The sequence below is a fragment of the Macrotis lagotis genome, chromosome 6 (genome assembly GCF_037893015.1).
Source record: "Macrotis lagotis isolate mMagLag1 chromosome 6, bilby.v1.9.chrom.fasta, whole genome shotgun sequence".
In the NCBI taxonomy this organism is placed as follows: domain Eukaryota; kingdom Metazoa; phylum Chordata; class Mammalia; order Peramelemorphia; family Peramelidae; genus Macrotis; species Macrotis lagotis.
The window spans coordinates 231739104-231763110 of record NC_133663.1 but is presented as its reverse complement, the minus strand read 5'-3'; the positions used below and the strand labels follow the sequence as shown (position 1 = coordinate 231763110).

At 34.1% G+C, this 24007-nt stretch overlaps 1 long non-coding RNA gene across 1 annotated transcript; it reads right to left on the bottom strand.

The window, feature by feature from the left end:
* Positions 1-145: 145 nt before the first annotated feature.
* LOC141491473 (uncharacterized) lies at positions 146-23172 on the bottom strand. The gene is made up of 2 exons (XR_012469620.1): positions 16476-23172; positions 146-16363 (listed from the first exon to the last, which is right to left on the bottom strand). It is a non-coding gene; the product is annotated as an uncharacterized LOC141491473 (long non-coding RNA).
* Positions 23173-24007: the final 835 nt, after the last annotated feature.

The following is a 24007-nucleotide window of genomic DNA, read 5'->3' as shown; positions in this document are numbered from 1 at the left end:
AATTTGGCGGGGGGGGGAAGGCATGCAAGTAGGAAAACAAAGAAGCATTTCCAGAAGAGAAGAAATAATTTAATTTGGCTGAAGAACACTGATTTGATTAACATCACACAGCTATTAAGTATTTAAGGCAGGATTGCTTCCTAGGTCTTCTTGATTCTAAGTCAATTATGGTTGTATCCACTATACCACACTGCCAAGCAACTAGGTTACAGATGTCTTCTAGTCTGATTCTAAGGATGTTAAGTTTCCATACTTCACAAGTTCCTAAGTCCTAATGTTGTTCTTTTTCTCACTCAGTAATTATTGTTTACTGTTTATGCATGACTTCAATCAGTCCCTTATTTTTCCTAGTTTGTGATTTGAACTAGCCTTTCCTATTTTCTGAAAAAATGATGTTTGATAATTACTTTTAAATAATAATAATAATTATAAATAATAATGAAAATAAATGATAATAGAGAAAGAAGTCACTCAGCTGTTCCAAATAACACTTTTCTCCTAATCTTAAATTGAGGTCCATGTGGAGCAAAATTATAACATAAGTAAGATTTATATTTGCAGACTTCCTACCTTCCCTATCAAAAAATCTATGTCCCTTTCCTCATTTCTGTGGCACTTTCACCATGTTTTATCCCATTCTTTCTCTCAACTGCCTTTAAACCAATTTTTGCTTTAGTGGGAAAAGATGAATATTAGCTTAAGGTTAAGCTATCCAGGTCTATTTTCGAAGATAACTCTTGAAAACCCCAAAACTTACAAGATTCAAAGGCTTGAAGAGTTAAAAGCATAACAGCAGGTGGTGAGAGGGAGATAGGGGAACAGGGGATACAAATTATAATATATTGGCAGCTTCCCACTTTTCTTTCAGTCTTAGGTGGACTAAATTTAAATGGTAGATTTAAGGGGTAAAGTCAAGAAGTAAGAAATGATGAGTTTCTTGATTAGAAAACATGGTAAGACTTGAATGAAATAATAAAAAGTGAAGTGATCAGAACCAAGATACAATAACAGCAATATTATTCAAAGAATAATTGGGAACAATCAAATTATTCTTCTTGCACTAAATACTCAAATTAACTATAAAGGACCTGTCAAAGAAGATATTATCCGCCTCTAGAGAAAAAAACTGATCAAAGTATACTTAGAATGGTTTTTACATGTTCATAAATCTGTGTCAAATGGTGACCTTCTTTAGAGAAAGGTGGGGAGGGAGAGCAGGTTACACTTGGGAATCCAAATGTAACAAAATTAATTAATTAATTAGCTGATTATTTTTTAAAAAGGAGTAAAGTCACATGTTTCATGGTTTCACTGAATTAAACAAAAACTTTTAAAATATGTATTTTCTTTGGAAAGATGTGTATTCACTTATAATCCTAAATTAGTCAACTTAATTTCTGTACTGCCTCTTTTACTTTTACACGCATGCATACATACATGCATTTACATAGACAAATACATGTATATGATAACAGCTCTCTAGCTTGTAAAAGAAAAACTAAATTGAGACTGCTGGAATATGGGGTAAAGCATTCCACAGAGTTTGTATTAGTTTATATTCTATTTCTTCTAAATGATTCGCCCCTGCTCATTTTTATGTAGATGGGAGTGATGTTAAGTATCAAGAGGAATTCATTATACACAACAAAATGCCTTAGAGACAGAACAGAGCAATACAGAACTCAAGCAGTCCAAGTCACAGATATATGTTCTCAGGCATAGATTACTGCTCTGAATTGGAGAAGGGGGAAAAAAAGCCTGACTAGATTTCAAAGCCTGGAACCTTTGAACTCAAAAAATGAAAAATGCTAAATTGGGAATCAAAATATTTTCTGTTTCCTAGCAGAGTTGAATAGCATACAAAAACTAGGGGAAGGCTTGCTGAAAAGAAATCTGATCATTTAAGTTATCCTAAAATTCCTTCTGAATTAAACAAATGCAGCTTTCTCCCAGAAATACTCATGGCAACATGTGACTTCAGTTGCCATAGTTGGTACAACTTACTCGTTTTCCAAATCTGAGGGAGCAATCGTGTCAGAAGGATTATCAATATGCTTTAGGCAAACAATAATATTCCAGGAAATAATAAATTGTTGTTTTGAAGTGGAAATTATGAAAAGAAAAAGGTTATGACTATACAATTAATAAGTTTTCAATTCAAATGATAAGTTCTTCAGTATATAAAGCTATTTCCAAAGAAACTCAATGTTAAAAACAGTAATAATGACAACAAATATTCAGAAATCAAGGGTGGCTAGGTGGCGTAGTGGATAAGGCACCGGTCCTGGAGTCAGGAGTACCTGGGTTCAAATCCAGTCTCAGACACCTAATAATAACCTAGCTGTGTGGCCTTGGGCAAGCCACTTAACCCCGTTTGCCTTGCAAAAAAACCTAAAATAAAAAAAAAATATTCAGAAATCAACCACATGCCTGGGTAATAGTCAGAGATTTACAATAAAGTTTTCTTAGAAGCTAAAAAACATTCAGTTCTGATTTCAGGTTAGTGTTATGCTTTAATATAATCTGAACACTCTCTACTACTGGTTCTCAATCTGTGACCCTTGTATCCTTGGGAATTTCTTTCTAGACTGAACCCTTAAAATCACACTGTAGGTACTCTCCACCCCTCCAGCCTCTCCCTCTGATTTGGATGACTCCTCTTAAAACTTCCAATTTAAGAAGGGTGTCCAATAATCTCTGTCCTCTTTTTTCACCAGGATGCTCTCTGGATTATCTCTACATGCTCCACCCCATCACAAACATCTGGCCCCCCACCTCAGCTTTTTTGCTACCTTTTATGCATTCTCTTTCTTCTTTAGAATATAAGCTCCTAGAGAGCAGGAACCATCTTCCAACTTTTATTTCTATTTCCAATGCTTAGCACTAGCACATAGTAAACTTCTTAACAAATATTCCTTGACTGATTGACCTTTTCAAGGGGTCCACAAGGTTCAAATCACTTTCATAATACTACTAAAACATTTTAATGTCTAATATGGTAAATATAGATAGATATTACCCAATACACAAAAATTTTTAGAGGGATTCAATAATTTTTAAGTATAAAAGGTATTTATACTCACTCTGAGTCAAAACCCAAACATTGAGCAAGTGAGGTTTGAGCTGGGTCAATTATAGGTCAATCAGATGAAAAACATATAATGTTTATTTATGACACCATTTTATTTAATGTTTATTACTAAACTTCTGATTATTCTAGATGTCTTGGTCATATACAAGTTAAATAATAATTATAATAAATATATAATAGGTTATAAAATAATAAGTATAGCATTTTCTAGTTTATTAATTTTCTAGTTCTATTAATAATAGAACTTTTCTCAATAGCCATATGTAAGCAAATAACTCATATTATACCATATTAGTCCCATGGCAAATTAAGTGACAAATCCAGGATTCAAACCCACATCTTTTGGGTAGAAATCCAGGACTTTTAACTTACTACAGCTGAATCATCCACCCCTCATCTCAGAATAATCTTCAAAAAACAATATCTGTTCAGACTTTTTATTTTCGTACAAAGAGGAAAATTTACCATTTTTAAACCTATGAATACAGTTTCTTATGAACTTTTTAGAGGAAACAAAGTGACTAGATACTATGCCAGTAAGATAAAATGGAAAACTTCTAATGTATTTAATTAGTTTGGGTCTGGACCTATTATTTCACAGATATAGAGAATTTCTGGATGAGGAAAAGTTATCTATTAATGCAGGCTAGAGTCTTCTCTGCAGTTTATAGTTTTTGAGAATAACCTAGAGTACTGAGAAGTTAGATGCTCTTATTTCATTGATTTGTTTTAGTTTGAATACTTTGATGGTTGGTGATTTTATCCTTGTGTCATTGCTTCTGATCTCAATTCATCTCTGATTTGACCTTAGTAGCAGGTTTTCAAGAGTTGCTATAGTGAAAAATTCATCACCCTCAGGTCAATCTAATGATGAGCTTGGTAAACTTAAGAAATTGCAAAACAAGTCCTAAGCAATCCTTAGGCACCAAACCAGTTTCCCTAGACCTGGCACCAAATGGACACTTGAGTCTTTTTAACCTCTCTTATCAGTCCCCTAGCTGAGAATCTTCTTAGTTTATGCTCACTTCCTGGAAAAGAAGGCTTTCCTTCCACCTTCTGAATGAACCATCAACAATCAGACTCAAGCAAAACTTTGGGAATCTAGGGGAATTTAAGTCTTTTAATTTAAAATTTTAATTTTAATTTTAGCATTTTGGGGGTCTACTTTGTTTTTGAACATTACAACATGGGTTTTGATTGTTTTTTAGGAGGGTGGCACCAATGTGCATGATGGTGTTCCAGAAATTCATCCTCCCTAGTGAAGGTTATTGCTTTTTCTTCTTAAAAAACAAAAAGAAAAGCTTCTCAGCATGTCTCCTGTAGGGTTCCTGTTTGCAGAGGGTTTGGGGGGAAGATGACTCTACTTAACCTCTTCATTGCTACAGTGACCTGTAGCTCTTAGCACATTGCTACTGTGGAATGTGGGTACATTCCTTTCTCAAACTGCACCAAAATCCTGTTACTCATGGATTCCATTTCCCTGTTATTTTCTTTTGCAGAGCTGTAGGAACAATTTTTTTTCAGATATTGTTCGTAATTTGTAATCACTGTAAAAGTGAACCAGAGCGGGGAAAAATGTGGATTATTGAAGGAAATCTAGGGAAAGGAAGATGGATAGCAAGGGGTAGATTTATGATATCCCTCCCCTCTTCCTTAACCCATGTTCTCAAGGCACCAAGTAGCATTGAGAGTTCATTCTTCTCTGCCCCCTCCAAGTTTTGGTCCCTTATTCTAAAACAATTCTAATGACTAGAATTCCAGTCCCATTTAACAAAACATCAGATTGACTATTACAAAGTGATGTTTAATTCAAAGATATAGCAAAAACAAATATGCAAACATTTCCTTTCCCCTTCCCTCATTTCTCCCACACCCAATTACTGGGAGCAGAATTAGACCCACAACTGAATTCAGTTCATATACAGTTTAAGTTCCACTGAGTTAAAGTCTAAATCCAACCTGCCCTAGTGTCCCTGCATCTTAGGGCTTGCTGCTATAGAGACTCAGGAATCCTAGACTCCTGAATCCCCATGGCTAAAGTGGTCAAGAATCCATTCAGTGGATTCCATTAGAGGGAAAAGTATGAAAGAAAAAGCTAGAATCACAAGTCTATTTCTTGAGGAAGTTGGGAAGGTGGGAGAAATGGAGGTGATCTACTTTTTTCCACAGGGTATGACTGAAGAGTCCATTTTCAAATTCAAATGCAGAGAGGGAAAGCCCCTGAATGTGCTAAATTGGACTATTTTTAAAATGAAGACAATTTAGGTTACACAATCAATGGTAAATAACTGCTCTTAGTCATGTAGCATACAGACAAACAATATCCAAATAGGTTCCAGTCCTCCAGTCTACCAGAAACAGGTCCTGATGCCATCTTAGGTGACTTAAGCAAGTAATGAACCTCCATTACACAAGTATGAGAAGCACAATTTCAAACGATGCAACCTGAAACAATCTAAGGTTTCTGTTAGGTGTAGCTGCAAATATTTCTACAGAATTGGTTTCCTGGAGAAAAATAGCCTAGATCTGCATAGAATTTAATAGTTAAGTTTCTGCAAAGAGCTTTTATGAATATCATTTAATTTTATAATAATAATAACTAACAATACTTGCATTTATATACTACTTTAAAGTTTGCAAATGATTTGATTCTAACAAACCTGTGAGTACATATATATATATATATATATATATATATATATATATATAGGCTTGGTCACTGAGCCTACTTCTTGAGGGTTTCCCTGAAAAACAGAGTTTCCCTGAAGCAATTCACCATGTGGAAGAGACTAGGAGCCTGCTTCTTTGAGAGACAGAATGATATATAATAGAGGGGAGACTTTGACATGTACTATTAACAGCTTCTACTCTACTAACCATGTGGTAAGGTCATCTAATTGGGACTACTGATAAAAGGAATCAGTCAAATAGATACCATGGCCTCTTCTTTTCATTTGACTTCTCTTTGGTGGACTCCCTCCTACTTGATGGTATTCTGGTGGGAAAAGAGGAATGAGCTTTTGGTGCTCACTGGAGCTCTCTCTGTCTCTCTCTCCCTGTCTGTCTCTGTCTCTAAGTTTCTCTGTCTTTCAGTTTCTCTGTCTCTCCTCTCTCTCTCCCTTTCTGTGTCTCTGTCTTTCTATATCTCTGTCTCTGTCTCTGTCTCTCTCTCTCTCTGTGTGTCTCTCTCTCTCTCTCACACACACACACACACACACACAAACACATGGCCCTATGAATACAAGGTTCACTTCATCACCTCAGTAATTTATTTGTTCATTTAAAGTGAAATAGAATGAAGCTATGACCTCCAATCTTTGAAAGGCCAGAAGAGAGAGCTGTGTGATGTACATGAGTCCAGGAGCTGAGATAATGAAAGATTTCATAGCCAGCCCAGTAGCAATGTCCTGAAGAGTGAGTAGTTTAGGGTTTAACTCACAAAAATGTGGATGAGGAAATGCAGAATTGCCTTGTTCAACAAACAGTGAGTTTAGACAAAGAGAATTTGCTACTCTTCCAAGATTCCAATGCGAACTAATAAGGCCAAAGTTCTATCTAATTTCTTCCAAATCTAGGAAGTTAATAAGAAATACCTAGTATTTTCATATCATCTTATATTCTCCTAAAACAGTTCTAAGTTCCATTCTCTTATGCTCTTCATAATAACAGTGAAGGAATTGAAATACAGATCTTAGTCACAGAGATACTTAGTAAATTGGACAAGAACTATGGTCTCCTGACTCATTAACTATTCCTTCTATTGCATGGGGCTCCCTCCCTAATTCATAATTCAAATGAACGACAGAAATGGTCAACATTCTTTTTCACTTCACCTCTTATATGTTCTGACTCAACTCCAATACACAGATGCTAAATCATAGTAAATTTTTTTGAGGCAAAAAGTAACCATTGGGGTGGCTAGGTGGCGTAGTGGATAAAGCGCCGGCCTTGGAGTCAGGAGTACCTGGGTTCAAATCCAGTCTCAGACACTTAATAATTACCTAGCCATGTGGCCTTGGGCAAGCCACTTAACCCCATTTGCCTTGCAAAAACCTAAAAAAAAAAGTAACCATCAATTTCCATTGTTTTGCAGGAATCAGACAACAAACTATAGCTAGAATGAAGTTGCTAGAAACAATCAGGGAAAAAAAAAGAAAAAAGTTATAAAAGGTCAAGGATAATGGATTAATATCTTATCTTTAAAATGATGAGACTGGGACAGTCTTGCTCACTTTTGTCCAGTGGTGTTCAAATTGAAGGTCTTGTTCACTCAAAACAATGGGACCATACACTAAACTAGGTGGGGAGAAGGGCCCTCTCCCCCTTCCCTTCCCCTATTTTGTGGCTCCCAAGAAGTGGGTTTAGGAGTCAGATTTGTTAGGTTTGCCCTTTTCAGTTCTAGATGCAGGATGTGGAATCCCCATACCTGGTGACTTTGGACCCAGGATTCCAGGCCTAATATTGCTAGCAACAAAGCAGGCAAGATGAGAGAGAAAGGTGCTAGGAAACAAGTCAATAGGGAACTTTGGTGGAACTATGCCCGACAGGAACTTTTAGGCTAAATCTAATACCATTCCTCTCCCTAGAGACCAAGAGTCAGGTGTTGTGGGGCTATTTTGAATGTTCTTTCTAACTTTTTGTTTTGTTTTTGCAAGGTAATAGGGTTAAGTGACTTGCTCAAGATCATACAGCTAGGTAATTATTAAGTGTCTGAGATCAAATTTGAACTCAAGTCCTCCTAACTCCAGGGTCAGTGCTCCACCCACTGTGCCACCTAGCTACCCCCTCTTTCTGTACTTTTTAATTATTTCTTTGTAAAAGTTAAGCTGACTGTCAAGAGGTTACTGTCAAGAACTACTGCTGAGGACTCATAAAATTGAAGGAAGACAATCAGTGGTAGCTTAAGCCATTGACAGAGAGACTACACATCTCCAAGTCCCCTCTCATACTATAACTAGCTGATATCTAAGACATTTTTTGCTTTAGATATGACCAGTCTAGCTAATCATAACTCCCAAAGACCATCCATTAAGTTATGTAAGGGTCTTTGATCAGAATTAGTAGACTGTATCCTATACATTCACAAAGATATGGATACTAAGTAATAATTATCACATTTAATTTTTACAATAGATCCATTAGGTTCATGAGATTTGAACCTGAGGGTGAAAAAACATTCTACATTATAGAATCTTATAAGTGGAACCAAAACTTCAGAATTCTAGCTAGCTACCTTTGCAGGTCATTATTCCAGATATATGAACCACAAGATATGTTTGCATGGTAGTAAAGCACTTATTTTTTTTTTCCTCTGAAAAGACTCACTTCAAACAACATGCATAGCATCTGTTTTGGCTGCTGTAATACAGACCGTGTCAATTTGGATTAACATGAATTAACTTGAATGAGGTTGGATTAACATGAAATCCAGCTGTGACCCCTTTGATCATGAAGCATTGTAAAAGTCACTTTCTCGATTGAACAAAATGTTTTCACACCTAAAGAAGCTTGTTTTTTACCTACTTAAAGATGCTTTAATTGTGGGGAAGAGTGGAAGTCATAGAGAATGTTTTTAGTAATTTACTTTTTTTAATCTTCAAGTTCCAAATGATCCATTGTACCAGTTGTGATACCCCTACCAGAACAGCAATAAGAGATAGAAAATAACCCTTTGAATGAATGAGTTTTTCATGTTTTAATCTGGTGTGGGATGTTGCACAGAAGCAAACTCATTGAAGAGTATAAAATGTGGATGCATAGATGGAAAAATGACAGTAGAACGTCTCTCTCTCTCTCTCTCTCTCTCTCTCTCTCTCGGTTTGCTTAAGAGAATAATTCAAATTTCTACTTTCCAAGGAGAATATTTGTTTTGATTCATAAAAATTAAAATGCTTATTTTATCAAAAAACAGAAAAATGGAAAAGCAAAGTAGAAACACTATGGCACCTCTACCTCAGGATTTGCCAGAATTATGTGCAACAAGTGCCAGCAAATCTGTTAAATGCATACTTCAGAGATAATCTAGTTTAGCTGCTTGGCAATTGGGCACTAGTTTTTGAGGGCTTTGGAGAGGAGGCCTCTAAACCTTATGCATAACATGAGACATAAAAGACAGTTGGTCAATCTTGTGATTGCATGGACGTTTGGGGTTTTCCTCTACGTTTGTATTTTTATTTATTTTTTTAAATGACTTACTATATACTTACATATATTTCTGTGGGGAGGTGAGATGAGGATCGCAACCCTCAATAATAAGTAGAAGGGTGCTGGTTAATACAAAAAAAAATAACCATTTTAAAATGTTTTTCCCTGTTTAAATGGCTTAGATTAGTTATGGAGAATGCACTGATCATTGTATTGATATAGGGAGCTTCTTATGAAAATTTTCCTTAACATTGCAAATTGGAAGGGATATATTGATAGCTGTTTTATTAACTGGCTTTCTGAGGGGAAAAACTGTACAGAGAACATAGTTTTAAGTATAATCTACATTGTTAACATTTTCTTTTATCACTTTCATAAGTCTAGAGTAGAGCATCAGCAAAACAATAAATGAAACCCTGATTTATAGTGATTGCTAATTTCCAAGTTGTTCACACTAAAAATTAAAACAAACAGGAGTAATTTACAGAGGGTTTTAGAACATCCCTTGGTTGGTACTTTCTCTACAAATTAGTCTTAAAAGAGCTTTTTGGAGTAGTGACAAGCTAAATGACTTAACCAAGGGTCATATAGTCAATATTTGTCAAAGAGGAGACTTGAACCAGGTCTTTTTGAATCCATGGGTAGCTCTCTATCTATCATGCAACATTTGGACTGTCAAAAATTGCTTTGAATTATCATAAGTTAATGGAAATTTAAAGATCCTGCTTATAGGAACTGTTTAACCTTTTTTTTCTGCATTTCTATTCATTTGGGAAATTGGTCCATAATTTTCTTTATTTTTACTTTCTTTGATTTGTAGCCTGAATAATTAGAGAGGAAGAAAGTGAGTTCTCTTTTATTTTTATTTTTATCCTTTGAGATTGATCAATTACCTATTTTAATAAATTATTTTTATTTCACTATTTCCCAATTACATGTAAACATTTTTAACAATCACTTTTAAACTTTTAAATTCCAAATTCTTTCCTTTCATCCTCTTTTTCCCCCTCCTTGAGAAGATAAGCATCTTGAGTCCAATTATACATACATTTTCATATTAGTTATGTTGCAAAAGAAAACAAAAACAAAATAAAACCCAAAAAAGTGGAAAATATGCTTCTCTCTCTGGAAGTGGATAACATTTTTCATCATGAGACCTTTGGAACTGTCCTGGACCACTGTCTTGATCAGAGTATCTAAGGTTTTCATAATTATCATTTTTACAATATTGCTTATACTGTACACATTGATCTGGTTCTGCTCATTTCAGTTTTTATCAATTCATATAAGCCTTCCCATGTTTCTGTGGAATCATCTCCCCTGCCATTCATTTATTTTTTTTTAGGTTTTTTCAAGGCAAATGGGGTTAAGTGGCTTGCCCAAGGCCACAAAGCTAGGTAATTAGTAAGTGTCTGAGATCGGATTTGAACCCAGGTACTCCTTCCTGACTCCAAGGCCGGTGCTTTATCCACTACCTAGCGACCCCTCACCTGCCATTTATTATAAAACAATAGCTTTTCATCACAATTGATGGGCATCCCCTCATTTCCAAAAACATATTTGCCACTACAAAAAGAGGTACTGTAAATATTTTTTCCTTTGTCTTTGATCTTTTTGGGATACTAGACTTAATAGTAGTATTGCTTGTCAAAGGATATGCAAAGTTTTATAGCCCTTTGTGGATATATTCCAAAATATTCTCCAGAATGGTGGCACTAATTCACAGTTTTACCAGCAGTATGTCCCAATTTTTCCACATCTGCTTGAGAATTTGTCATTTTCTTTTACTTTCATTTGAGTCAATCTGATAGGTGTGAGATGATAACCTTTAATTTACATTTCTCTAATCACTAATCATTTAGAATTTTTATGTGACTATTGATAGCTTTGATTTGTTCTCCTGAAAACTGCCTGTTCCTATTGTTAGGTCATTTATCAACTGAGGAATAGCTTTTATTTTTAAAAATTTGCCTCAGTTCCTTATATATTTTAAAATTGAGACCATCAGAGAACCTTCTTGCAAATCCCCCCCCACCAGTTTCCTGTTTTTCTTCTTATTTTGGTTGCATTGGTGTTATTTATAAAAAAGATTTTAAAATTTCATATAATCAAAATTATCTATTTTAATTCTCATGATCTCCTTTATCTCTTGATTGGTCATGAATTGTTCCCTTATACATAGATTTGACAAGTACATTTTTCCATGTTCTCCTAACTTACTTGTGATATTCTTTGTCAAAATTATTGAACCTTTTTTTACCTTACCTTGTTTTTAGATAGATTCTATTCATATTAAGAAATATCCATTGATTCCTATACTTCCTGGTATTTTTTAGTAGGATTGGTTGCTTCTCTTCATCTATTACTATAATTATATGGTTATATTATCATTGCTTTTAATATGACCAATTACGCTGATAGTTTTCTTAATATTAAACCAGCCCACATTTCCAGCATATATCCTACCAGGTTAGAATGTATTTTTGTTGTTGTTATATGCTCCTTGTATTAATTTTTTTTCTTGCACTGCTATTCATTAGGGAAATTGGTCCATAATTTTCTTTATTTTTACTTTCTTTGGTTTAGTTCCAAAACCCCACAAGTGACATAAAAAGAATTTGATAGGACTTCTTTATCTATTTTTTTAAAATACTTTATATGATACTAGGATTAATTTTTCCTTAAATGACTGGTACAATTCACTTTTGAATCCACCTTTTCTTTTTTCTTAGGAAGCTCATTGAGGAATTGTTCAATTTCTTTTTCAAGGACAGGGATAAATATTCTAAATCCTCTTCTGTTGACTTGGACAGTTTAGATATTTTAAAATATCCATTTTACTTAGATTTTCAGTTTTGTTGGTATATTTGGGGCTTTAATGTCATATTCATTGGTGGTACATTGACTCTTTTTACTTTTGTGACTGGTAATATTGTTTTCTTTTTAAAATCAAATTAACCAATGATTTCTCTATTTTATTGTTTTGCCCCCATAAACCAGTTCCTGGTTTTATTTATTAGTTAATGATTTTCTTACTTTCAAATTCATTAGTCTTTCCTTTGCTTTTCAGAATTTCCATTTTGGTTTTAATTAGTAATTTTTAATTTGTTTTTTTTATCTAGCTGTTTTTCCCCCCATCCATCTATTTTTTCTCTATTTTACTGATGTATGTTTTTAAAGTTAAAATTTTCCCCTAATTATTGCTTTGGTTGCATCCTACAAATTTTGGAATAGTTTCATTTTTTTTCCATTCTCTTTTGTTTGTTATTGATAGTTTCTATGATTTTTTCTTTGATTCACTCATTCTTTAAGATTATTTAGCTTCCAAGTAGCTTTTAATCTCTTCTTTAACAACCCTTTATTAAATTCAATTTTTATTGCACTATGGTCTGAAAGGGTTGTTATAATTTCTGCTTGTTTGCATTAGGTTTTGAGGTTTTGATGCCCTAATGCATGGTCAGTTTTGGTGAATGTGCCACATACAGCTGAGAAACAGGTATACTCCTTTCTATCCCCATAACCTGAAGTGATGGATCCTCGAAATATATAGGCTAAGAATCATAGAAGCTAAGTGATTTTCACAAAGTTAATAAGAATCAGAAGGAAAATATAAATCCAGGGCTTTCTGTCTTCAGGTCTACACTTTTGCCCCTTATGCACTTAAAGTATAAGACCATATTGCTTCCAATACATAATTCTATAATTAACATAAAAGTTATTCCCTATTTAACTATAAGAAACAGAGGGAAATTGTTCCAAACACAATAAATTATAATTTCAAAATACTTCTACTCAAAACAATAAAACCTAGATCCTAGTTGATTCCAAGCCTTAATGTTCCTTTTATTACTTGGCACTGCCTCTAGGATATACTCCTAGAAAATCCTGCCTTCTCTTTGGCCAGAAATGTCTATTTATAGTTTTTTAAAACATTTAAGGCACATTATTTGGTACTCCACAATTTACTATAATAAATTTGGGGAAGGCATTTTGCCATTTATCCCAAGATTGATTCTTTGCTTAACCATGCCCTTTTTTTTCTTGTCCTTCTAATAATACAAAACTTTGGCTCAAATTGCCCTGTCTCCTTGTCTTTACTCATACAATTTCCTTTCCTTGGAATGCTCCATTTCAAATCTTTTCTTTCCTAAAAGTTAATATACACACATATAGAAGCATGTCTATTTACATACTTTTATATACACAGATGTTTCTATGTATATTATACATGCATGTATATTGTTCATGTATGTATGTAGAAGTATATGATTTGGTCCTGACCTCTGATTTATCAGTATAGAGGGTCCCTTTACCAAGGTAAATTAGCAAGAAGTCATATTAGAGCTTCATTTATTTGTCTATTATCATTTCTATTAAGACCATTATTGTAATTAAAAATCATCTTCCTACTTTGTTTTCTGTGTTGAATCGAAGACCTTTAATAAGAGGATATGTGAGCCAAAAATTTCCCTCTTTACTTCCATGTATTCCTTTGGTGTTAAAAATTGACCTGCTTATGTCCATACACACAAAATAAATTGACCATGGCCAATACTTGGTCATTTGTTCTGTTGCCTCAGGGATCACTTGAACTTTTAATGTTTTTTCAAAGTGGTGAGGGAGGAGTAGTCATAGCACTAGGGTGTTTAACTTCTATCCTTCAAGCAAACCCAGTCACAATCAATTTGCTCATTCAACAAATGAATACCTATACACAAACTATTCTGCTAAATACTATGGGAGAAATGAAGAAGTCTAACATATTGTTTGTGGTTTCAACAAAGATAATTTTGGGGGGAGACAAGACAAAGAGTGATCACACCTAGTTCTGTTTTAGATCCACTAATAAAAGAGTAATCTCTGAATTAATTCTTAAAATGGCCAAAAAAAAATAAATACTTAGACAACTGAACTATATAAAACCAGGATCTCTGGAAACTTAAGATAAGGAATTTGGAAACCAGTGATAGGTTGTTGGTTCCCCCCTCTCCTGAGTTACTTCCAGAAAAACTTGCATTCCTTTCCCTTCCCCAGTGACTAAAATAGCATGAAAATAATAGACATTTCATTTCCATTATAAATTTGAAGTTAGAAATACTCTTAGAAGTAATTTTATTTCTCCTCCTGAGAAATAAAGACAGGGAAACTGAGGTCTGGAGAAATTAAATGACTTCTAGAAGGAAGGTAAAGAATTAGAATACAAATCTAAGTTCTCTGACTCTCCAAATCATTACTCTTTCTTTTATATACCATTCAGACTGTGTTAAGTGCAATGACACTTGTTTGGAAAGATAAATTATTGGTCATATTAATAATCTGAAGGTTTAAAAAAAAGAAACTCTATTTGATTTACCAAATTAACTTTAAAACAACAACAATAACCCTGAATTTCACGGATATGTGATAGAGGAAGCTTCATTGTTAACTGTTAGATTTAGAAATATTCTTCTTGGCAGGCTATAAGTTTGATTTATAGATATTTCTAAAGTTTATATTTGTAAAAAATGTTTTCTTAACATCTATAAGTATTTTCTTTCACCTATGCATATCCCAGGATACTTTTTCCATGAAATTCTTTAATCTTCAAAACCACAGTTCTGTACTTTGCAGTGTCTCCACAGGCCGTTTATACAAGCATCCTTTATACACTATTCATTAGTTACTCTTTCATACCCAGATAGATATGATAGTTACATTTCTTAAAAGAAATGAGCCTTCTCTTTCTTCCACAGGAAATCCCCTCAACAACAAACACAGCTCACATGTTGAACACTCACTTTGTTTTCCAATGATTCTGTCCTTTCTAGACTCAAGAAATAACTTATTTTCATCTCACATGAACTGAGAATCCCTGGGCTCTCACAGGCTCAAGAGTTAACCTTTCAAATTTCTCATTCATCTTGATCATTACTGCCGAAAGAGAATCTGATCTCATTTGCACAAACACGTCTGGATGCAAACTGGAAAAGGAAAAGCCATATGGAGATCTGACCCTGGAGAAGGGCCATCTTTACATTCTGAGGCATTTCACTTTGCCAAATATGATTTCAGCTGGAAATAATTTTGATGAGGGAGAACTTTCTGGCCTAGATCCTGAAGTTGCTACGTGCACACCAGTTTTCTTTAAAGAAACCAACTCAGTATTGGTCGTTGAGAGCATATGACTTTTGTTTTGCTTGGGACAAAGGAGAGGGAGAGTAGGACAATTTTTTTTAAAAAAATTAAAAAAATAAAAACATTGCTTGTACAAAAATATTCATAGCAGCCCTGTTTATGGTCAAAAAATTGGAAATCAAGTAAATGTCCTTCAATTGGGGAATGGCTTAGCAAACTGTGGTATATGTATGTCATGGAACACTACTGTTCTATTAGAAACCAGAAGGGATGGGAATTCAGGGAAGCCTTGGAGGGATTTGAATGAATTGATGCTGAGTGAGATGAGCAGAACCAGAAAAACACTGTACACCTTAACAGCAACCAGGGGGCAATGATCAATCTTGATGGACTCGCTCATTCCATCAGTGCAAGAACCAGGGATAATTTTGGACTATCTGAAATGGAGAATACCAGAGAAATCCAGAGCAAGAACTTTAAGTTAGGAAAAAATACTGATATCTTATTATCTGATGTTGCTATCTCTTATACTTTATTTTTCTTCCTTAAGGAAGAACATCTCTCTCATCACACTCAATGTGGATCAATGAAGACAATCATGGAGATAATGTAAAAAGTGACAAATTGCCTTTTGTGTGGGGTGGGGAGAGGGAAATAAGATTAGGGGGAAAAATTATAAAACTCAAAATAAATAAAATCTTTAAAAAAAAGAATCTTGGGTGCAGCTAGGTGGCGTAGTGGATAAAGCACCCGCCTTGGAGTCAGGAGTACCTGGGTTCAAATCCAGTCTCAGATACTTAATAATTACCTAGCTGTGTGGCCTTGGGCAAGCCACTTAACCCTGTTTTGCCTTGCAAAAAACCTTAAAATAAAAAAAAAGAATCTTCCTAAAAAAATTTTTTTTTATTAAAGACGGAAAGAATTGGAAACAAACCTGAGAGATATCATAGATTCAGGGCTGTAGGAGAATTTGAAGCCATCAACTTCAACTTCCTGATCTTACAAATGAGGAAACTGAGGTTTAGAGAAAGGAAGCACAATATAATAATAAGGTTACATAAACTGAACCTGAATATTTCTGCCTATAAGTCTGGCATGCTATGCACTACAATAAGTAAAAACTTACAATCAATCTCAGTTGGAAGGAGGTATTGTCTCAGGATCATGAGGAATAGAAGCTGCCCCAGAAAAGAGAAGGGTAGGAAATCCAAGGAGCAGACTCTGGAAAAAAAACCTATTTAAAATTCCTAAAAGAGAAATAGATTCTCTCCTTCCACCCTTTCCCCAAATAGAAATTTATTAAGTAACTGACCTTAGGCTAAGCAGGGGTAACAACAGAGTTAGTTCAGACCTTTCCTCAAATGTGGATCTAAGTAAGATCTCTCATTTTGTGTGCCATCTTAAAAGTTCTATAATTGAGTTTTGGTCAATCAAGATTCTCTCTTCTCTCCCACTTAACTTTCTCCCTATTCTATCTTGAATTATCTTAATTGTGCATCACTTCCTTCATTATATAATCAATAAACACTTATTGAATCAATGCTGGAATCTTACCATAAAATCCTTCAAAGTCCATCTTAGCTAACAAAATTCTTACCTCTTGTACATGAAATAACCCATTCCACTTCCCCCTTTTCCTTTCACCCAGTATATTACTCTTTTATCCCTTAACTCCATCTTTTTAATATATTATCCCTTCATATTCAACTCCCATCTGTGCTTAGTTTATATATGATCCTTCTAATTGCTCTAATAAATGAGAAGGTTCATATGAGTTATCAGTATCATCTTTCCATGCAGGAAAACAAGCAGTTCAACATCATTAAGTCTCTTAAGATTTTCCTTTCCTATTTATCTTTGTATGCTTCACTTGAGTTTCATATTTTCTATTCTGTTCTGGTCTTTTCATCAGGAAAGTTTGAAAGTTCCCTATTTCACTAAATATCCATCTTTTCCCCTGAAAGAATATATTTGATTTTACTAAGTAACTGATTATTGGTTGTATTCCAAGTTCTTCTGATTGGGAAGAGAAATTAAAGAAATGCAGGAAAGGCAAGAAAACCAAGTCAGCAGCTTAGTGAAAGAAACAAAAAAATCCTGAAGAAAATAATCATCTTAAAAAACCAGACAGAACAAAATGTAAAAAGAGTTCCAATATCACATTAGATTATCATAGTTTGTGCATTCAGATCCCTTAATGTAGAAGTTGTAAAATCTTGTGTTATCCTGACTATTGTTTAACAATAATCGAGATGGTTCTTTCTGGATATCTGCATTATTTTCTTCTTGTTCTGGGAGCTCTGAAATTGGCTATAATATTCCTGGAAGTTTTCATTTTAGGATCTCTTTCAGAAGGCATTTGGTAAATTCTTTCAATTTCTGTTTTACTTTCTGATCCTAGATTATCAAGAGAGTATTCCTTGAGAATTTCTTAAAAGATGATGTCTAGGCTCTTTTTTTGATCATGGTTTTCAGGTAGTCCAATCAGTTTAAAATTCTCTCTACTAAATTTTCCAGGTCAGTTGTTTTTCCAATGAGATATTTCACATTTTCTTCTTGTTTTTCACTTCTTTGGCTTTTTGTTCTATTGTTTCTAAATTTTTCACAAAGTTATCCGCTTCCCTTTGCTCACTTCTATACTTTAAGTAATTATTTTCTTCAGTGAGCTTCTGTATCTTCTTTTCCATTTGGCCAATTCTGCTTTTTAAGTATTCTTCTTACTGACTTTTTAGACCTCTTTTTCCATTTGACTTAGTCTGTATTTAAGATGCTATTTTCTTCAGAATTTTTTGTTTCCTTCACTAAGTTACTGACTTGGTCTTCAAGATTTTCTCACATCACTCTCATTTCTCTTCCCAATTTTTCCTATACCTCTGCAGGATTACTTGATTTTCAAAATCCTTTTTTGGGCTCCTCCTTGGACTGAGATCAGTTCATATTATTCTTGCAGACTTTTGGCTTTAGAACCTTTGACTTTGTTATCTTCTTGTGAGTGTATATTTTGATTTTTCTTATCGCTATAATAACTGCTAATTGTCAGGGGTTTTTCCTTATTCTGTTTGCCCATTTCTCCAGCCGATGATTTAATTTTAACTCTTTGTTAAGGTGGGGCTCCAGGGTGGAGGGTACACTGCCCAAGCTTTTTTTTTTTCCTTAGTTTTTTTTGCAAGGCAAATGGGTTTAAGTGGTTGCCCAATGCCACACAGCTAGGTAATTATTAAGCATCTGGGTCCAGATTTGAACCCAGGTACTCCTGACTCCAAGGCCAGTGCTCTATCCACTGTACCACCTAGCTGCCCCACTGCCCAAGCTTTTGGATTTTTTGGCTGCTGTTTACAGAGACATTTCTAGGGATCTGCATGTTTTCAATTCTTCTAAGGTCTAATGATCAGAGGAGAGGTTTGTACCATTTTCCTAGCCTGCATTCTTGTTTGTGGGTGACCACAAGCATTCCTTTCTGCCCTAGAACTGTGAGGAGGGTCCCTGCTCCACTGTAGCAGTAAGCTCTGATGGGTTTCTTCTCCTTTTTCTGGGACTGGGACCCAGATCAGATTATGAGCAAAGCAATAGAGTCCTGTCTCAAAGATAGCAAAGAGACCCCTATAATCTCCTTCCCCCCCACTGCCTGGGCTGAGAGCTCCAGAAGCAACTGCCTCTCCTAATTCAGAGGTTCCAAGGACCATTTCTGGTCTTCTGGGGTCTGGTCTGTGCTTCTGGGGCCTGCACTGGACTGTGCTCTCTATTCTCACCCTGGTGCAATAAACTTTTCCTGATGACCTTCCAAATTCCTTAGCAATTACTGTTCCTAGATAGCTGGGAACAGTTCACTCCCATGGCCCATGTTACTGTGCCCTTCTCTCACCTTGGTGCACCAGAATCTTCCCTGGAATCTTTCACCTCATCCTGCACTGGGAAATTGTTTCACTCAGTCTTTTAGTTTGTTTTCCACTCTAAAATTTGTTTAGAGTCATTATTTAAAGTGATTTGCCGGAAAGGTCAGGTGAGTCCCTGTCTTTCTGTGCCATCTTTGACTCCACCCCTCAGCTATCAAATTCCTAATTCAATTCCATTTAACTCAGTGAACAATGAATATTTACTGAAGAAACAAAGTCAGAATAAGAATGGTATTTTCCCTCAGAGTAGATATTCTTCATTGATGATGCACAATAAAAAAGTGATCTCCATACCTTCAAATTTCTGAGAGCTCCTTTTCATGACCCCTTAAGTTAATTTATCATAATATTCTGTCATGTAATTATTTGGCTCATTCCTACAATTAAATTATAAATTATTTGAGGGTAAGGATCTTGTGTGTATGTTTTCTGCAATCTTTATATTTCCCAAGCATAATCCTTTGCATATAGTAGATTTATTATAAATGTTTTACTGAATTGAATGAATTAATGAACGCTGGGCTGGGAGCAGTACACTACAACAAAAGGAGCACTAAAAGTAGGACTTAAAAGTTTTATCTCTTTGTTTGCCTTGATGATCATGGACTTTTTTCCCTTTTTCTAACCCTTAGCTTCCTCATCTATAAAATGTGAGAACAGAAAAGAATGCTTGCTAAGTTCTCTTCCAACTCTAAACCCAATGATTTTATGAAATGTTTAAATTGTGTCAGATTTTATTAGGAATATTATATATGAAGCTATTCAAATGTTATTGTGTATAAATAAAATATTCAAAGGCAAGACATTTTTACTCAATGTGTTGGTTGGCTATCCATAAGAGTTTTATTATATACCACTTTACTTTACAATTTATAAATCTCTTTACACATATTATTTCATTTGAGCCTTACAATAAAGTTGAGAGAAGGTAAAATGAGAATTCTTTGTCTTCTACATGAGAAAGTTGTGGTTCAAGGAGTTAAAAGTGGCTTCCAATATCACATAGAAAGCAGAAAGGAGTGCCAGGATAACATACTCAAATCTTGGGACTTCATACCCAATGATTACTATACAATGGGTTGACAGAAACTTATAAATGAATTTCTAGCATGGGTTTTCTCATTGAATATAATTTTATAGTTATTATTTTATATTATTTTTACAAATAATAATGAAAAAATCAACAGAGCAGTATTAGTATGGACTGTCAGTAGTAGCATTAAAACATCATTAGATGAAATGTTTTAATCTTATTGAAACTTTTCCAGTAATCAATAATCACTTTTGTGTTATCATTTGATACTTACCAATGTCCAAAGTTTCTAAATCTATTTTAAAAGGGGACATTCATGATATATAAGTGTGAGGTTTCTTTATGGACTGCAAGTCTTTGGCATCACGTCCTTGCATGACTAAACAAATAATAAATATATGTTGAATAGAATTGAATTGAGACCTAGTTGCTTGTTCTTGCCTTGTTACTAACTAGCAATGTGGAATTGGGCAATATAAATTTTAACTTCTGTGGGAGTTAGTTTCCTTAATCCACTGAAAAATGGTGGATTGGATTAAACTCCAAAGACCCTGCTAATTGAAAATCTCATAGATCTGAAAAAAAATCAAAATTTAAAAAAAATCTCATCTTCTCTGCAGGATTTGTCAACTGTCTTTATCAAATTCCTCTGATTTTTACCCCCTTTTTATCCTTGGATAGCATTAGTACTCATTCAGAAAGAACTACGAAAACTTGCTCAGGATTTGATCTTCACTAGTTTTAGTCACTTAAAGAAAATTGCAGCATAGTTAATATGCAAGAAATTTGTTAAACCACATACAAGTGGTATAATGTATGAGGAATTTGGAATTTGGGATGCACTGTCACTGAATGTGACTTAAATTTGCTTAGATGCTAGTTTAACATATAAAAATCATTCATTTATTTGTGGATATAACTCGAAGACATACTTCCTTGAATTCATTTATTAGTTGTAAAAAGGAAAGCATTATCATAGTAGTAATAATAAAATAATTCTCTTACAATGTTATTATCCATTTGTACAATTCAATACACTAAAGAGTATTATCAAATTGTAGGTATTTAGAACTAAAAGGAACTTTATAGATCATTATTATACAATCATTCATTTTCCAGATGGACTGATATCCAGAGAAATTTACAAATTTGCCCTAGAGTATGCATCTAGTTTATATTAATGACATTCTCTTGAATCCAGTACATTTTTACACTGATCCATACTGCCTCAAGATATGAGTAGACTGATGAATATAAATTCCCTACAATCTTCAGTGTGCAATCATTAGGAATTTGAACAACATTAAATTAAAAATTAAGGTTAGTGCCCAAACCCTCAAAAATGTCTTGAATCTAAATTAAGAACTGGTAGAAAAAACATGCTCTAAGTTCATACCAGCTTTCATACTCCCATGGTTGCCTTTCAATTAAGATGATACAAGCACCTTGAATTAGGTAGGATGTTCAGAGGATGAATTATCAGTCCTTTTAACATGATTTGAAAGATCAAAGTAGGTGTTAGTGAGTTGTAACATATTCCCAAGAAAAACTTTAGTAAGACAACTAACTCACAATATATACCTTAATTCACAACATATATGCTAAATGGATACATGACTAAAGTAAAGGGTAACATCATAAACAAAACAGAGGAAGAAGAAATTACCTTTTAAATCTATGGATAGAACAATTCATTACTTATTACAGTTCATGATTTATCACTGAAAGTAAAATGAAAAATGTTCAATTTTTATTTGTTGATGTTCAGTCATTTTAATATCTGACTCCTCTTGACTTCATTTCAGGTTTTCTTGTCAAAGATACTGGAGTGGTTTTCCATCTCCCATCTACTTTATAGATGAGAAGACTAAAGCAAACTGGGCTAAGTGCTTTGCCCAAGGTCATATAGGTAGTAAGCATCTGAGGTCAAATTTGAACTCAAGAAGACGAGTCTTCCTAAATCTAAGCCTGGTGCTCTATTCGCAATATCACCTAGATGCCCCATATTTCAATTTTAATAACAAAAATTTAAAAACACTTAATTACATAAAATTTAAAAATTTTTACAAAAACAAAATAAATATCACAGAAACTAAAAAGAAAACAGGTACCTTGATGGTCTAAAGTAGGAGACTTTGCAGCAAGTTTCTCTAAAAAAATTTCTGATATCTAATGTGTATATGTCATTGCTTTATTGAAAAATTATCAAAGTATGTGAACTGGTACTTTTCTAAGGATGAAATCTAAGCTGTCCATAACCATTTGAAAAAATGCTTCAAACTACAAGTAATTAGAGAAATACAACCCATCAGATTGTCAAAGTTGACAGAAAAAAAAGGGATGATATTGGAGGTGCTACTGAAAAAGAGGTACATTACTGCACTATTCCTGGGAATGTGAATTGATTTTGCTATTCTGGAAAACAATTTCAAACTAAGCACAGGAAAGTTACTAAACTTGAAAATTAGGGAATAGCTGAACAAATTACAATATATTAATGTAATAGAATATTATTGTCCAATAAAAAAAGGATGAAAGGAACCATTTCAGAAATATTTAGGAATATGTGTATATACTGATGCAGAGTCAAAAGCAGATTCAAAAAGAACAATTTACACAATGACAACAATATCATAAAGATTCAAAAAAAAACTTTGAAAGACTTAAGAACTATAATCAATGCCACTAAAGAAATAACCACATTAATAATATCATAGCAGAGATTGAGAACAGTCAGGATATCAGATCCTCATTCAAAGATGAGAAAACGAAGGCCCATAGAGGCCCAATTCAATTTAAACCCATTCAATTCAATAAACATTTATTAAACATCTACAATGTGCCAGGCATATAAAAAGCGGCAAAAGAAGCTTACAATTTAATGAGAGATAATGGTAAACAAGCATATATATATATATATATATATATATATATATATATATATATATATGTATATAAAGCAAACTATATTCAAGCTGAATAGGAAATCATTAAAAGAGAAAAAACACTGGAATCAAGAGGGATTAGGAAGACTTCCTGTAGAATATGAGATTTTAGTTTCAATTTAAAAGGAGGTCAGTAGTCAGACTAGAGGAGGAAGAGTACACCAAGCATGGGGTACAGCCAAAATAAATTCTGGAGCTAGGAAATGGAATGTCTTGTTCATGGAATATCTAGGAGGACAGTGACTTATCTAAGGACCTATAAATAATAAGGTGATAAAACTAGGTTCCATCAAAGTATCACTGAAATGTTTTTTTTTATTTTTTTGTATTTTACTTTCTCTTTTTCATTCCTTATTTGAGAGATTGGAGTTTGGAACAACAACAAAGCAAAAAATGTTCTACTCAGAATAACATTATCCAAATTCAAAAAAACATCTAAAATTCAAACAGATGTTGACTTAATTGCTTTAGAAATAAAGGTTAGATGTGGTAAGGGCAATTGCTACTTCATGTAGTCTAGGCTTGATTTTTTTCTCTTGAAAGTCAATGACTGGGGCAGCTAGGTAGCACAGTGGATAGAGCACCACTCCTGGAGTCAGAAGTACCTGAGTTCAAATTTGACCTCACACACTTATTATTACCTAGTTGTTTGGCCTTGGGCAAGTCACTCAACCCCACTGCCTTGTACAAAAAAAAAAAGTCAATGAAACCATCTTGAGTCTCAATTGGCTTGAGGAACTAACATTTGAGTCCTATCAATATTCAGTGAATAAAGTCAGGAACTCCC